Raw genomic sequence first — 18,135 nt, 5'->3', positions numbered from 1 at the left:
TACATTTATTTTCAGGGGATTTGGTCTTTGATGGTGATGCAAAGTAAGAAACCCTAGTTAATCTCTGAATACCTCGCCCATGGCTTTCTTTCCAAATTCTAAATGAGTCACATACTGCCGGAGGCTGAGTGGAACACCCAAAGCGCACTCCATTCTTCATCTTTTATCTCTTGCAGGCAGATATAATTGAATGTCAGAGGAGTAGAGGAGTCTTTCAGTCCCTTCCTTTTCCCTCCAATCTGTTCCACTGAGGCATGCTATTGAATCAGTTGTGAGCAAGACCACCATTATACCCACAGGCTTAGACACAACAGCTCAGGGGACTTAGGAACATCATTTAAAAATTCAGTTTAGTTTCTTGACTTCTTAAATTAGTATTTAAATGAAGATGAAAGTCATTGAAAATTTTATCAAACAACTTAAAGCATATGTCTGATGAGAAGAAAAATGTATCCATATGAATTTACAAGGCATAAAAAAGTTTTTCTTTAATTACTTTATTTGCTCTATTACAGGGGAACTCTTTATCTAAGGACAAAAGGATTCTCTGCCACATATGTATTTCATTGACTTATCGCAATTGGCACTGCTGATGTTCTTTTGAAACATGAAGGCACACATTCCACCACCTTCAATCTTGAACCTGGAACAAAATAAGGAGATTAATTATTTACCAAAACCCATGAAAAAATAGGCACAGCCTAAAATATGTAACTTTGCTGATGTTTCAAAATGTGTGATGTAGGGGCACCTGGGTGGCTCAGTCAGTTCAGCATCTGACTTTGGCTCAGGTCACGATCTCATAGTTCATATGTTCCAGCCTCGCATCGGGCTCTGTGCTGACAGCTCGGAGCCTGAAGCCTGCGTTGGATTCTGTGTCTCCCTCTCTCTCTGCCCCTCCTCTGCTTGCATTCTGCCTCTCTCGATCTCTCAAAAATGAATAAACATTTAAAAGAAATTAAGGGGCACCTGGGTGGCTCAGTTGGTTAAGCATCCGACTTCGGCTCAGGTCATGACTTCACAGTTCCTGGGTTAGAGCCCTGCGTCGGGCTCTGTGCTGACAGCTCAGAGCCTGGAGCCTGTCTTCAGATTCTGTTTCCCTCTCTCTCTGTCCCTCCCCTGCTCACGCTGTCTCTCTTTCTCTCTCTCTCTCAAAAATAAATATAACATTAAAAAAACTTTTAAAAGAAAAAAATCAAACCAAACCAAAACATGCAATGTAAAAGGAATAGAGGGATGAAATGAGCTGCTTCTCTCCATTTCAGCCTCCAAAAGTCACCCCAGGATGGGGGCGTGGGAAGAAACCAACACCAGGCAACCTTACTGCAGTAACAGCAAAGAATTCTGGAACTGTTTTATAATGTAGTAAACATGGAAAATCACTTTGTGAAGGATTAGATTCTTCCTTTTATACATTGAAATAACAGTAAGTAAAGATAGTCAACCATTTAAAGATCACATAGAGGGAGAATGTAACTGATATTTCATTGAACCTTTTTGCATACATGTAAAACATTGATATATCTTAAGGCTGAAATAGGTGTTCACTGATCCATTTTTTGAAACCATTACCATAGTAGTAGTGAAATAGATATTCTTCACTTGATGAACTATGATAGATTTAAATAATCATAAATAAAATATCTAGAAAGGATTTTGTAAGTTCTGATTTTAGGTCATACATAATATGACCTAAAATTCAATAAAACTGAAAACTCGGAATGAGAAAAAGAAACATAGAATGTTGTTATGATGAATAGATGGTTATACGGCAGTTAATATGCTTTTAGCACTTCATATTTGGGGAACTTTGTAACACTGGTGCAAATTTCCTTAATTTCTAGGTTACCTTCAAAACTATATCCAGCTTATCTCTAAAATATAGGTATATTTCTGTGCCTTCACATATCCTAGTGCCAACTGTTATGGCCTTAATCATATACCTCACCCTGTTCATATGTTTATGATCTAACCCATAGTAGCTCAGAATATGACCATATTAAGAGAAGTATTTAAAGAGGCAATGAAGTTCTTGAGAGTGAGCCCTAATGCAATATTATGGGTGTCATTCTAGGAAGAAACCTCAGAAAAAATTGACCCTCCTGACATCTTGATCTGGTATTTCTAGCTTCCAGAACTGTTGTTTACAATGTCCAGTCTATGGTATTTGTTATAAGCCTTAGCAAACTAACACACCATCTTTTTTTAAAAAAAACTTCATTCATTTTTTTGAAGTTCATTCATTTTTCAGAGATAGAAAGAAACAGAGCATGGTGGGTGGGGAGGGGCAGAGAGAGGGGAAGAGACACAGTCTGAAGTCCAGGCTCTGTGCTGACAGCTCAGGCTCAAACACACAGGGCTCAAACATACGGACCAGAAAATCCCGACCTGAGCTGAAGTCCAACACTTAATCAACTGAGCCACCCAGGTTCCCCTGACACACATCTTTAACCAACATCTATTTTTACTCCTTCCTCATCTTTTTTTAAATGGGACTATATAAAGTATGTAATATCATGTTAAACTGCCAGCATTTTTTCTCAAGATAATACTGTAAGTGTTAGATCTGATAATCAGAAAATTTCATTTATGTCCTACTTTTTCTTACATTTTTCAAAGTTGGCTATATTATTATCTTCAGATCATTGTGTGGGGATTTTCACTCCAAGTTGAATATAAATACAATGATAACAGGAGAAGTTTCTCTATATTTAGAAAGGCCTGCTGTTTTCCTTATCATGTCATATGCCTCATATAATATCTAGCATAATATGTCCTAAAACTAGTACAGTACCTATTTAAGTAGGTACTAAATAAACCATAGCTAGAGGTTCCCTCCCATAGGGAACTCAATATTCTATTCCTTTCTCCTCTCGGGAGCTGGAAAATGCCTTAAATGTTTCAAAAGCAAAAATAGAGTTCTCTTCAAGCTAAGGAAAAGAAGTCAAAGAATTTTAAACAAAGGTCCATTTTTTGGAAAATAGAGCATACATTTTCTGTTTCTCACTCATTCTCTTCCATTTCAGGCCACCAGTGTGTGGCAAGTTAAGCTTGAGTATGCTTTCTCAGACTCCCCTATCAATGACAGACCAAAGCAACAGAAAAACTCAAGAGGAAACAGGCAAGAATCAAACTAGTTAGATTTTTATCTAGTCTATGAGAAAAAAGAACACTTGAGATACAGATGTCGCATACACAGTCCAACTTACCTTATGGAAGTAGTTGATATTTGATGGCAAGACCTGACTAAAGACTATATATTTGTCTGAATATGGCATCCATATCTTGACAGTCTTTGGGGGACAGAATGTGGAGGAAGCTACAGGAGTAGCTGATTATAGACTCAGAATCCTTACTATACTTAACACATTTAATAATAAATGTTATTAAGGCTTACCAATAGCTAAATGCATCTCCATTTACCCACATCCAGGGTGTGCTTGCATTGAGTTTTTTCAGTCCAATCCAATATGAAGAAGTTCCCAGAAGGGGCATCAAAGTTTCCTTTTATGAAATATAGGGTGTTGTCATGGATCACTCCTAGTTTTCTCATTCTCACTACCTCCAATGCTATGGTCCTTCTTTGGGTCCTGTTTTCTCTTGTTAGGGTTATTGCAATAGCCTTCTAACATGGCACTCTGCTTTTATATTGCCACTTATCAGCTTATCACAGCAAAGCAAATGATTCTTTTAAAACTTAAGTCAGATCATGTCTCACTTTTGTTCATAGTTCTGCAATAGCTCCCTATCTTACTTGGAGGAAAACCAAAGTATTTACTATAGCCTCCAAGACCCTAATCATCCACATTCTTCCCTCAGTCCTTCATTCTAGGCACACTGGCTGGGGTTTTTTTCTCTGTTCCTTGAATATTCCAGGCATACACCTACTTTAAGATGATGCTCTAGATGTTACTTCTTCCTGGGAAGCTCATTCCCCAGATATTCCTCTAACAAACTCTCTAACTACTTTACAGTTTTGCTCAGTGCCATCATCTCAATGAGATAAGACTATCTTAGTTGCAGCCTACTCACCCAGGACACTTATAATATTGCTTATGTATATCTATCTATAACTATATCATATATTGATATATATCATTTACATAAATCATGTATATGTATATAAGAATTTACTAACTTCCAAAATACTATGTAATTTAACATATTTATTATGATTATTTTTTATTCTCTATCCCTTCCTTTTTGGGCTATAAGCTCCATAAAGACAAAGACCTTTGTTTTGTTGGCTGATATATTACAACTTTGAAGTATACCTGTCATATAATAGCTACTAAATAAACTAAATGAGATTTATACTGCAAAGGAAAAATCTAACCACTTCCTTCTTGGAGCTGAATGTGGCCAGAGATCCATGATAGGCTATGCAGTCTTCTTGGCTATCTATCCAAGTTCTTTCATGTTCAGATCAAAAGAAGCAAGTATTAGTGATTTGGTCCCAGTCTTGTGGACATACAGTTTCATCCTCAGAGCATACCTCTGAGCATTCAACAGCTTTGACTTTTTAACTAAAAATATGGTGGTAGGAAAAAAATAGAAAAAGAAAAATAAGAAAGAGTAAGATAAAGAGAGTCTTACCTTCAGGGTAAAATATATATTTCAGATTGAGAAAATGTATTTTACTTCCATATTCAATTTAAATGATTTAACTTCAAACCTCAATTCAGAAAAAGAAAAGATCAAGAACATAGCATGAATCAGCATTGAAGAATGCAGGTGGATGCATAATTTAAGATAGCAATAATAGACAAATAAACATCCAGAAACTAAATTAATCTCTAACCAGTTTCCTCCCATTTTTTATACTATTGGCATTTTCTCTATTAATCCATTTCTTTCCTATTCATCTACTTCCTTTCCATTGTAAATAAACCAGTTGTTGATATCCATAACATCAGAGGAATGGCTTCCTATTGCAGGCTTTATTGAGACTAGATCGTCTTTCTTGAACAACATTCCCCAGGTGTTGAAGTTGTTCCTTTGTTCTTAAACACAGAACAATGCAAGGGGGAAAACAGTTTGGGATTTTACTAGTTTTCTACTATCCACTTTTTACTTTCCAACTTACTGCCTCTAGATAGATGAAGTTACTCATTAAGGTACAGCCGTGAGAAAAACAAGGCTCACCAAAAGGACACCTCTTCATAGCTGCAATATATGATGGATTCATAGGCCTATGAATGGAAGTATCTTCAAATGGGAAAGAAACCAGCAATGTAGGACTATTCATATGAGTCCTGGTATAAAAGCCAAGTGGAAAAATCCAGTCACCAGAATTATCTGAAAGTTTCAATTTCAAAGTGATTTTAAAGTTTTATGCTGAAATAAAAGACTTGTACAAAACACAAGTATTTGGTTTGGAACCTCGGTTACCAAAAAGCCAGATTCTGTCATTCATTCACTAATTCATTCATTCATTCATTCATTCATTTGACAACTACCAGTTGAGTTTCTCTCTTGTGGCAGACATTTTTGTAGGTCTAGGAATACAACAGTGCACATACAAAAAAGAAAACACCAAAATCCTTGCTTTTATGGGACTTGAATGTCTACTGAATTAAATAGTTTGTCATAAAATATATTAGAGTGAAGGTGATTAGGATTATTAGGGGAAAGGCTTACAATTTTAATGCAGTAATCAGGCTAGGGTTCAGCCAAAGGATAATATTTACAAAAAGCTTGAACCAGCTGAGCTAATGAAGAATATGTACATATACAGGAAGATCTTCCCAAGCAAAGAGAAGAAAAAAAAAACAGTACAAAGGACCAAGGTGAAGCCCCTGGCTTGTTAAGGAAAGACTGAGGATGTTTGCGGGCGCCTGGGTAGCTCTCTCAGTTAAGTGTCTGACTTTGGCTCAGGTCATGATCTCGCGGTTTGTGAGATCCGGCCCTGCATCAGACTCTGTGCTGACAGGTTAGAGCCTAGAGCCTGCTTTAGATTCTGTGTCTCCTTCTCTATTTGTCCTCCCTCCCTAGCGCTCTCTCTCTCTCTGAGAATAAATAAATATTAAAAAAAAAAGAGTGAGGATGCTTGTATGACTGAAAAAGACTGAGTGATGGGGCAAGTAAGTAGTAGGAGATGATCACAAAGGTAATTGGGTAATTAGATCCAATAGAACCTGTGGGCCATCCTCAAGAATGTGGCATTACTCAAAGTGAATGAAAACCCATTGCAGCATTTTAAACACATCTGATTTGTTTTTAAAAATTTGTTTAAAATATATTCTAGAAGTGGACTGGCCAGTATAGAAGCCACTAGCTACACGTGGCTATCAATCATTTGAAATATGGCTAGTCCAACTTCAAATGTCCTATAAGTATAAAATACACATTGAATATCAAAAACATAGTACCAACATTTTTAAGTATCATGAATAATTAATATACTGATACATGGTGAAATGATAATATATTGAGCATACAGGTGTTAATCTGAATTTCTCAAGAGGCAATAATTAAGCAAAAGCGTTTTTTTGGAATCAAAGAATTGCAATTCAGGGTACACAGATTTGAGTAGCAATCCAAGGAGAATCCCACTAAAAAACAAAAGTCAGGGTGTTTTTTTTTTTAAGACAAAAGAGGACTGTTTTTATATATTGTTTACAAAGATTATGATTAGTGCTGGTAGCTGAACACTAATCTCGGCTAAGCACGGGTGGTTGCTAAAGCTTTCACTGAGTGAAAAGTCATTACTGTGGCACATCGCATGTGTTCTTGAGGAGTCCTTGGAATATTTGGGGTTTGGCCCAGTTCAAAAGTCTAGGAGGACATGCATAAGGCCCACCTCCTTAGTGGACTCCTGGATTCATTTTTAAACACCTTGACATAAATGACCCCATATCATTTTATTTTTCATGCTGGGTTAAATACAAAATAAAATTAAAACTGTTCTCATTTGTTTATTCCTTTTTTAGTGGCCCCTATCTTATTTTCAATGGATAATTTTACTCTAAGAGGTAAAGGGTGGAAAAGTAAAGAACACTTAGAAAAGAGGATGTTGGCTAGGTACAAGGTGGTAACAGTACAAGAGGTGAAAAAGATTCGGATTCTAGTTATATTTTAAAATACCAGGAAGATGTTACTGATTATTTTGGGGGTAGTGGCAAGGAAAAAAAGATTCAAACATGTCTATAAGGTTTTTCGTTTGAAAACTGGAAAGACAAAATTGCTATTTCCTGAGGTAAGGAAGACCCAGATAGAAGAGGTTATGGGAGAGAGCCAGACTAAGACTTCAACTTGGACAATGTATTAGACAGTCCAGTTGGCGAATTTAAAAATCTGGAATTCAGCAAAGAAACCCAGATTGGAGATGGATATTTGGAGGTCATCAGAATCATGTGACATTTAGAACTGTAAGTAGGGTGCAGATTGCCAAGGGTTCAAGGGCAGATAAAGAGGGAAGTTACTCCGGGTCTGAGCCCCAGGGCACTCCAAAGTTAAGAGGTCAGGAAGAAAAGAAGGAATAAGCAAAGGAAAGCTGGAAGATGCTAACAAATTAGTTACAGAGCATACTGTGTTGCAACACAGAAGTTGCCAATGAGCTTGAAAGACAAATTCAGCAGAAGGAAAATGAAGTGGAGTTTGACCAGAGATTATTCAACAGAAAATGGGAAGATAGAATTAAGAAAAAAAAATAGCTGAAATTCAAGGTGGTTGCTGTAACAGAAGAAAAACGAATAAACTGGTAGCTAAAGAATGAGTAAGGGCTAATGAATTTTATTTTTAAGGTAGGACAGAGATCACCATAATGAATTGCTGATGGAGATGTTTCAATTGAATATGAAAAAATACCTGTAATGTAGGAGAGAGAGGGGAATATTACAGGAGTAATATAACTAATCGGTGAGAGGCTATAGAATCTATTGCAGAGCATGAATGTTCCATCTACAGTACCAGGAATCTAGACAGAGTATATGGGTGGAGATAGAGATAGAAAGTAGATGTGGTGATGGGAGTCTTGTAAGTTTTCTAGTCATTGTTATAATTTATGAGGTAAAACTGAAAGCAAAATACAGACTTGAGAGTGAAGATGAAGAAAGAGGCATTAAAGGTCTGGAGAGAAAGGAGAAAATATAAATAATCATGTATGGGAGTTAATGCAGTAGGGAAAATGTGATAGGACTGTTAGTCCTCACTCTACTTTTCTTGAACTCTTATCACAATTATTCCTGGTGTGATTCTCTGACACTCATGTTCTTTCTCTCATCTAAGGCACTTACTTCTACGTATGTGATCTTAAGTTTCTGCACAAATACCCCTACCTTCATAAAGTCTTATCTACCAAAAGCAGATTCATAATCTTCTTCTCCCTCGTCAAGTTGAACATGCACTTAGCAATTACTTTAAAGTTACTACTTGCTTACATTCATGTATCTTCCATCAAGGATTAATTCCTTTCAGGCCAAAATCCCCTTTCCTTTTTCTTTTCTTTTTTTTTTCATCTTGGTAACATCATCACCTAGCACTGTACCTGAAGTTCAACAGATATTTATTAAAAGAATGATCATTCTGGAAGGCAAAGCAGGTGACTGGGTTTGAAAAACAATTAGAGCCTCTGGTGAGGAGAATGCTTTCTGACTCCAATTGTTCAATTTTAGGGAAGAACAGGCTAGCCACTGGTATCAGACTGAATCAATGATAATACAATTAGTATATTTTTAGCAGAAATTGTTTACTTACTTTTTATAGGAAATCTTAACATTGCCCACAAAAGTAAAGCAATGCCTCCACATATCATAGTAGACATGATTAGTGTTTTCTTTGTTACTCCACCTAAGGAAGATGTGTGTCATTGTTACCTTCTAAAGAAAAACAAACAACAAGCAAACAAACACAACACATGTAAGATTTGTCTTTTTCTCTACCTGCTCTGTGTGCTACTCTTCACAACCCAGCAATTGGAAAATGGGAAAATGAGAAAGGGTACTAAGAGCTAACTTTTCAGCAGCAAGAGTCTCAGAAGTGCTTTGCTTCCACTTTTTGGCACCATTTCTAACCATTGTTCTTACCCTGGTTCTGGAATAGAAAACCAAACTTCATCCTGGGACTTTTTAATGAATAGCTATGTCTTCTAAGAAGGAAAGTAATCGGTGGAGAGGGGTGGGTCCACCATTTCTTTGAAGACTTTGTTTTATTAATGAAGACTGCTTTTATTTACAGGTCAGTTTATGGACAATTAAAGAAAAACAGCTGATACTGCACACCGGGATCCAGAAAGGATGGTAGGATAATCATGGGAGGCTCAGTTCCTGTACCCAAGGTCGAGCTCTGTGGTGCCCCTTACCTGGCCTCATGACCTGCTCCATGACCTCTATCTTGTCAATCTATAACCACTATGCTCAAACCCTCTGCCTATCATCTCCAAGGCTCACGGGTAAGGTTCTTCTGTTATGATGCTGGGAAAGTAACGGCTTGTCGGCAGGCACCAACTGCTACCTTTTTCTTAGAGGCCGTTGACTCCATAGCCTGGGATTGGCTGGACCATAGAGAAGACTCTGAGAATTCAGTCTCTGATTGGCCCCTTCCCTCCCACCTGTTAATCTCCCAAAGCTGAGCAGGGACAGGCCAATACTCCTCACTTTGGATGCCTTTATATAATTGCCCTGAAACCTCAAATCTAAGACGATTTTACAACATGTGGACTGAAACCTAGGCATATTTGCCAACACCACAAGGTGGCTTTGCCCTACCCCCTCCTTTTTTTCAATACTTTCCCCCCAATTCTTTTTAACTTTTGAGTTCCAGGACTTACCTATGGATTCTTTGGAAAACTTGATAAATTTTAGTGCTTGAATGAAAAGTAGTTTCATATAGAGGCAGTCTTCCCTTTGCACAGTAGAACAGGATGTTAAAAATGACATACAAGCTAAAACCAAGCCATTTTATTCCAGTAATCAAAGGGGAACAATATGATTGTTCCTCAATTTAAAAAATGTTTTTGAAATATTTAAAACTCTGTTACTCTCCCTCAAAAACATACAGGGAATAAAAAACCAATAAAACTATTATAACACTGTATTTAAAACATCAGAAACATTGAGAATTCAAGTCCTTTGTTTTATTTTGTTTTTTTAAAGCCTAAAAACTTATTAATAGTACTTTGAAAATTAAATTAGACCACTTTATTACACTATACACAAAAATAAACTCAAAATGGGTTAAGGGCCTACTGTAAAATCTAAAGTCATAAAACTCCTAAAAGAAAATGTAAACAGTTATCTCTTGGACATTAGACTTACCAATATTTTTCTGGATATGCCTCCTCCAGCAAGGGAGACAAAAGCAAATATAAACTTTTGGAACTACATCAAACTAAAAAGCTTTTGCGCAGCACAGGAAACCATCAATAAAACAAAAAGACCTCGTGAATGGGAGAAGATAGGTGCAAGTGATATATCTGATAAGGGACTAATATCCAAAATATATGAAGAACTCATTTAACCTAACATCAAAAAACCCAAGTAATCATAGTTTTAAAATGGTAGAGGATCTGAGTAGACATTTTTCCAAAGTAGATATAAGGATAGCCAACAGACATATTAGTGCCTTGGTGTCACTAATCACCAAGAAAATGCAAATCAAAGCCACAATAAGATGTCAGCTTACACCTGTCAGAATGGCTAGTATCAAAAAGGCAAGAAATAACATGTATTGATAAGGATATAGAGAAAAAGGAATTCTTGGGAACTGTTGGTAGGAATGTAAATTGGTGTGACTATTGTGGAAAACAGTGTGGCGGATCCTGAAAATATTAAAAATGTCATAGAGTCCAGTACTTCCACTGTTGTTTTCTTTTTATTTTTTAATGTTTATTATTATTATTATATTATTATTATTATTTTGAGAGACAGAGAGAGACAGCATGAAAAAATGAAGGTCAGAGAAAGAGGAAGACACAGAATCTGAAGCAGACTCCAGGCTCTGAGCTGTTATCACAGAGTCTGACATGGGACTCAAAACCACAAACTGTGAGATCATGACATAAGCCAAAGTAAGGCACTTAATTGACTGAGCCACCCACGCACCCTTCCACTGTTGTGTATTTATGCAAAGACAATGAAAATACTAATTTGAAAAGATATGTGCACTGCTTATGTTCACTGTAGTTTTATTTACAATAGCCAAGATATGGAATCAACCTAAGCGTCCACTAATAGATGAATGCATAAAAAAGATATAGCATATACACAATAGATTATTCCTCAGCCATAAAAAAGAATGAAATCTTGCCATTTGTGACAATATGGACAATACTAGAGAGTATTAAGCTGAGTAAAAGAAGTCAGATTGAGAAAGAGAAACACCATATGATTTTACTTATATGTGAAATCTAAAAAACACCCAAACAAAAAATGCAGAAATGGGCTCCTAAACATAGATAATGAAGTGGGGTTACCAGAGGTAACCAGAGTGGGGCATGCGATTTGATGAAGTAAAAACTTCTGGTTATAAAGTAAATAAGTCACAGGGATGAAAAAGTACAGCATAGGGAATATAGTCAATAATATTATAATGACTTAATATGATAACAGATGATAACTACACATATCATGGTGAGCGTTGGATAATGTATAGAATTGTCAAATCACTATATTATATACCTGAAACTAATACAATATTGTATGTCAACTATACTCCAATATACTTTTTTAAATTAAAAAACAAAATAAAAATTTTTTTCATTAAAAAAATGTGGAACAGGCTTGCCTTCTTGTTATGTAATCTGTAGCATGAAGCAACATGCTTTCTTAAACTTTCATACTTCTAAGTTTGAATGGGCTTTCCACATTTAATTTTTTTGCATCTGGAGTGTCATGAAATATTTCTGAGAATTCCTTTTATGTAAAAATTTTTTGTGAATATAACTTCTCTAGAACATCTCCATTTCTTTCATCATGACCACTTGCTTTATATTTGTTAATATTTGCCTTCAAAATTCCTCTGGCTGCCTGTCTAGAGTCTCCCCAAAAGTATAAATATCAATATGCTCATAATCAGCTATTTCTTTCTACTTGACTTTCTATTTTCTACTTGACTTTGATTTTCAGCATTTTTTTCTTTGCTTAATTTTAGTCATTTTTTACCAGTCCCCTCTTTTGATTATTTATTTTTGTAAGATATCACATGAATTTATCATTGTGAGATGCAGAGGTAACATAACTTTACATTTAATTGTCTAAGTGTTAACTGAAGACAGATGCACATTAATTAGTCACTGACAGACTTACCAGGACATGACTTGTTTGGTCTTTGATCACAGTGCATATCTATTTTATACATAATGATTTGTAGGCTGAAAAACTAGCCATGAAGTTTGTACTTTATGCAATTAGAGTAAATATACTATAAATATATAATTAATATGCATAACTACACTGAAAAACTAAAATTTGAGACATGTAACTAGAGCATGGTATTATTTAACTAAACCATGATAAATGAAATTTGTGCATATCAGACCCTAAAAAATAATGCAATCAACCCCAAAACATACATTCATTCTCTGGAAGGGTACATATAAAAACAAAAGTATATACACATACACACCTACATATGTATATATATGTGTGTGTGTGTGTGTGTGTGTGTGTGTATAAACATACATTATATTCCTATAAACTTTACACTTATGTTAAGGACTAAATGTCTGTATACTTACAAAATTTATATGGTGAAACCCTACCCTCTCAATGTGATGGCTTTAGGAGATGAGGCCTTTGAGAGGTAATTGGGTTTAGATGAGATAATGGGGATGGAGCTCCCGTAATGGAGTGTGTGTGTGTGTGTGTGTGTGTGTGTGTACTTCTTACTTATGCTTATTTTTGTCTATTCATCTGATGATTGGGAAACATTAAAGACTCATTACAACAATGTATGCACAAAGGTAAGTATTGGTGGGAATGTAAAATGGTGCAGCTACTAGGCAAAACAATATGGTGGTTCCTCAAAAAATTAAACATTGAAATATTATACAATTTAGTAATTCTATTTCTGGCTATATTACTTGAGGGCATAATGCTAAGTGAAATTAGTCATTCACAGAAAAACAAACACTGTATGAATCCACTTACATGAGGTATGCAGACTAGTCTAATTCATAGAGACAAAAGTATAATGGAAGTTGCCTGGGACTGGAGGGGAGAGGGGAAGAGAAAGTGCAAAGTTGTCGTTTAAAGGTTTAAAGTTTCTGTTTTGCAATATGAAAAATGTTCTGCAGACTGGTTGCACAATGGTGTGAGTGTACTTCCCAGTACTAAACTACACAGTTAAGATGGGAAATTTTATATTATGCATATTTGGCCACAAATATTTTTAGAATAGTATCTAAGAAGACTAGACAATGAGATCCTAATAAAAGAGAATTCATAGAACTCCAAAAGATGAAGCAGAAAAAAAGTATCTTCCATTTCAAGAGAAAGATCTCTGACAGGAAGTGAGCAACAGATCAGGTGATTTCTGAAAAACCCACAAAAATCACTCAATAAGAAAGCTATCAGCAGCATACATCTGTGCTTCTCCTCCAGTTTTCTCTTCCATCATGTGGGGTCAGAAAAAAAACAGCACATCCCATTTTCTGTGGGCTACCACGTCTGAAATAGTAAAGGCTAGAAAAGGTAGTGCTTAAAAAAAAATTAATATGTATTTATTTTTGAGAAACAGAGAGGGACGGAGTGTGAGGAGGGAAGGGGCAAAGAGACAGGGAAACACAGAATCCAAAGCAGACTCCAAGCTCTGAGCTGACAGCACAGAGCCCAATACCAGGCTCAAATCCATGAACCATGACATCACGACCTGAACTGAAGTTGGATGCTTAGCTGACTGAGCCACCCAGGCAGAGGAGGAGAATAATGTTTTTAAAGTGAGGTTTAAGTTTAAGTTTGAATAGAAGAGCTTGGAGTTTTGAGATTCTGCTGTACAGAGTAATTTCTGAAATGAGACTCTTTTGATTACTGAAAAGAACTGCAGAAGTTTCCCAAACTGTCCAAATGTGGGGAAAAAAGTCCCAAGAATTTTATGCAATGAAAGACTGAAATTCATTTCTGTTTGCATATGCAGAGCTACAGTCCTTACAAACCACCAGATCCGTCTGTTTTCCTAGCCTCTGATTCCCGTCTGTACATTCTTCCCGTTTTCATGAACATAGCTCAAGGTTGAAGGTTAATGGTTCTTTCTTGACAATAAACTTGGTGATCAGTTCCTAGTTAGGCAGGAGGGAAGGGAGAGGGATCCTTAAGAAATATCCTAGCTGTACAAATTACTTTCGAAATAAACAGTGTTTTCCTGGAGTCTCATGGCTGAGGTTTTCTTTTATTTATTTCATTAACTGTTCCTTAAGGAAATGTTTTCAGATTTTTCAGAATTTACCGTATCTTCTAAACCTTTTCCCTCATGTTTGCTCATGTTTATAGTACTGGGTGTTGAGCTGAGTTATTTTAGGGTGAGTGTTTAAACATTTCAGATACAAAGTGGAAAGGATAAAACAATTATACATGGCAATATTTTGTGAAATGTGGAATTCAATAACCAAGAATATGGCATTGCAACAGGTGCTAGAGTGAGATTGGTAAAGAGAATGTGTCCAGACAACAAGCTTGACCAGTGTCTCATGAGTAATGATCAAAATATGGTCTAGGCTTGAGTCTGTTTCCTGGCAAAATTCCCTCGGCCAATCTCTTCTCCTGCAACCCCTGCACTAAAGTTGTGGAGTGCTGGCTCCCCACCAGACCCCCAGTTACCTTGAGATGTAAGTAAAGGTAGAGATGTTCACTACTGGATATAACCTTATGGTATAGAAGTACACAAGCTTCAATTTTGCACTGTTTTATTCCACTTGTTGTGACAGGCTGGGTTTAGAGGGTCATGCTATGTAGTTTCTTTTCTTAGCTGACTGACTTGGCAGGTACCTCAGTAGCAGGGCTCCTTCATTCAGTAAGCTTTCTGTGACTTGTGAAGGCCAGAGCCTAAAGTAACAGGAAGCCATTCCATTAAAAAAAAACAACAGACCAATAATTTCTGGATGCCTTTAAGTCACTCAGAAAATATTAATTAGACACCTAAGTACTTGATAAATACTAGGGAAAGATGCAGATTGGGTAATGGATAGGCCAACTGGTAAGCGTGTGGGGTGTAGAGAGAACATGCTTTAGGATAGGTGGTCAGAATAAACCTTCCTTCCGCTGAAAGAATGTTTACAACCGATACATACTTGTCTCTCTTTTTCTAGCCACTCCACTCCTTGGGCTTATGGATGGGGTGACCAGACTTAGCAAATTACAATATAGAATTCCCAGTCAAATTTGAGTTTCAGATGAATAACAAACATGGCAAACACAATAAATGAAAACATCGCATGTGACAGAAATAAATCATTTTTAAGCTGAATTTCAAATTTAACTAGAGGTCTTGTACTTTATTGGACAACCCTACTTAGGTCACAACAATTTTTCTTATATTTTACATTGATAAGTGCTCCAGGGCTTGGTCTGGGGTTCTTCTTGATTCCCTTCTTACAGCTCTCTGGGAACCTTAAATAGCGACACAACCCAGGGACCGAGGACTATGCAAGAAAGGAAAGATAGGTTGTTGCCCCTTTAAGGGTAGAAAGGGCTAGAGAAAAAGGAAACAGAAAAAGGCAATAGGAGACCCAAGAATCTGGTGTAGGCTGTTTATTTGAAAGGTGAGAGAAACAATGAAGAAATGGGAAGTGAGGCAGGTTGGGTGTCAAGTAGCCACTGTGAATAACTAGAACTTCATTTAGCAGAGCCAGTCTAGAAGCCAGTGTAAATACTATCAGGATTCATTCCAGTTCTTTCCCCAGCAGTATAAACACATCTGCTTCATTTTGAGCTATACTGAGACCACCTGTGGCCTGAGAGAGACACATTTGTTCCACAGGGGAGACATTTCCAGATGAGACTTCACGTCATTCATACAGTGACTGCTGTTCATCTCCCCAGAATCCTTCAACATAAAGGAAACTTTTCTAATGTTTCCCAAATTGTCCTCAAACTTTCAGCATTTGGTAAGGTCTGTAAAATGCCTGCATATGAGTATGATAGACCCTTGTGTCTGCAGTAATCATAGAAACCCACACTCTTATCTTTAGCAGCTTGTTAAAAACTTTTGCCTAATTCATTACAACAGCTTATACAAGTTGAGAGTTGAGTATTTACCCCAAGTAAGTAAGCCCTGTCACTTTCCTTAGATTTTAGCTTACCTCTCTGCCCTTGACTTCAGATCATTGAGGGGTTTAAGAGAAATTATGCATATCCAGATGGACTCTGTTGTAAAAGCAAGCGTGACGTACTTTCCAGCTTTCTACCTGCTAACTGGAATTGAGTCTTCCCCTCTGGTGTCTGTTCCAGTGATCCAGTCTTACACCCTTTACAGGTTGAAGTGTTTGCTCAGCTGCAGTGGAATGAACATCAGCCACACTTTAGAGCCAAGGCAAGAGGGAGAGGAAAGCATTAACTCCTCCAATACTGATATGCTTCCACATCAGCTCTCGTAATTCTGCAAACTAGCTAAGGTTAAGTGCTTAAGACTGCATTTGGATAGTGTGAGGACTCACATGATAGGTTCTGACACATCTTCCAGAAACAAATGTAAGGAGTGGGCTGGTGGTTTCTGTGGTGAAAGTACTGAGGCAGCAGCCCAAGAGGCGTCTCGACCATGATGCCGTAATGTTGTGACCAAATTTCCTGGCAGATTTCATTAGATCCTGTGGAGGAGCTGATGATCTGCCAGGCTTGCACCTCTAACAGTTGTGCTCAGCATCACAATTCCCTACCTGGAGTCTGATACACCCAGACCTGCCAGATTCCTGTGCATCACCCCATAGTGTAATAGGTGGGAGGAGAGTACAGCAACCGCTATTGCTTCTGCATCTGTGATACTGTCTTTAGTATGTGCTGTTTCAGAAAACAGTGGCATAGATGTATTGCTTCACCATTAGCTCTCATACATGTGTTCAGCAGGTATAACAGTGTATAACACTGTATACACTGTATAACAGTGAGTACCCAGGAGATCTCAAGTTCTGTCCCTAGAACTGTGGCTAGTATCACATGAAGGCTCCTACAAAAAGATCAGTGTAAACCTTGGACAAAATGTACAAAAAAGGAACCAATAAGACAAAACTTGAGGGACTCCAACTGATCAAGGCTTACTGCTTCTATTGTACCTGTCTGCCAGGAAAACAGAAAGCAAAAACAACCTTTTGATAGAAAAAATATTCATAGTCTCTGTTGTTTTTACATACAATGTCTGGCATTTAATTAAAAAAATGAGACCTGAGGCCTCCTACAAAAAAGACTAACTGGCAAAACACCAATTGACAAGCCAAATTAAGAAAAAAATCAGCTTCCTGTTGGGATGAGCACTGGGTGTTTGTTGTACTAAGCCAATTTGACAAAAAATTATATTTTTAAAAAAATGATCTGCAAATACTTTCAGATAGTGATGCTATTGGACAGGAAATTTAAAAGAAAAATGGTTATTGTGTTTAAGTGAAGAGAAAAAAGTATAAAGAATTTCAACAGCACGGAAATAATTCAAGGGTCAGATGAAAACCCTAGAACAGAAATAAATAATAATAAATGAAGAATAATTTAATCAAAGATTAAGTGAGAGCAAGATGGAATTCAAGAAATAAAAGCGTTTAAAGAGGAAGGAGCAGCCAGCCATTGGCTTTGAATACTTCTTAACAAAGGAAAGTTAAGGGACTGCTTTGGCCTTTTCATCTGTGATGCTGTTCCCTAGGAAATGTTGTGCCAGATAACCTACTTGCATGTAAGTTAATATATGAGAAATATTCAATGGATATAGTGAAAGTATAATCTTAATGGGATCCATTTTGCTGTTGTGTTAAATGAAAGAGAAGAATTCAGATTGGACTGGATTGATGAGACTCTAGGTAAAGGGAAGGTGTGTATATGTGTGTGGGGGGGGGGTTCTTGAGAAACAGGAGAAAATTGAGTTTCAAAAACTGGGACAGATTCAGACACAGATTTGTCTTCCTTATTGTCAATGCATCAGTCAACACCACTAGTCAGATAGATTCCTTAATCTTCATGGCATTTCTTATAACATGCCTCCTGACAAAGAAATTTATTTCAA

General features: G+C 36.9%; 1 long non-coding RNA gene across 3 annotated transcripts; it reads right to left on the bottom strand.

Moving 5' to 3' along the window:
• Window positions 1-481: 481 nt before the first annotated feature.
• LOC115304942 lies at window positions 482-16,526 on the bottom strand. Of its 3 annotated transcripts, XR_003914683.1 has the most exons (4): window positions 16,235-16,526; window positions 9,770-9,843; window positions 8,698-8,790; window positions 482-643 (listed from the first exon to the last, which is right to left on the bottom strand). It is a non-coding gene; the product is annotated as an uncharacterized LOC115304942 (long non-coding RNA). The 3 variants fall into 3 exon arrangements; XR_003914684.1 differs by lacking the exon at window positions 9,770-9,843; XR_003914682.1 differs by lacking the exons at window positions 9,770-9,843; window positions 16,235-16,526 and adding an exon at window positions 9,302-9,754.
• Window positions 16,527-18,135: the final 1,609 nt, after the last annotated feature.

This window comes from Suricata suricatta, chromosome 10, assembly GCF_006229205.1.
Source record: "Suricata suricatta isolate VVHF042 chromosome 10, meerkat_22Aug2017_6uvM2_HiC, whole genome shotgun sequence".
Taxonomy (NCBI): domain Eukaryota; kingdom Metazoa; phylum Chordata; class Mammalia; order Carnivora; family Herpestidae; genus Suricata; species Suricata suricatta.
The sequence above is the reverse complement of the archived record's forward strand: the minus strand, read 5'-3'. Positions and strand labels throughout refer to the sequence as shown.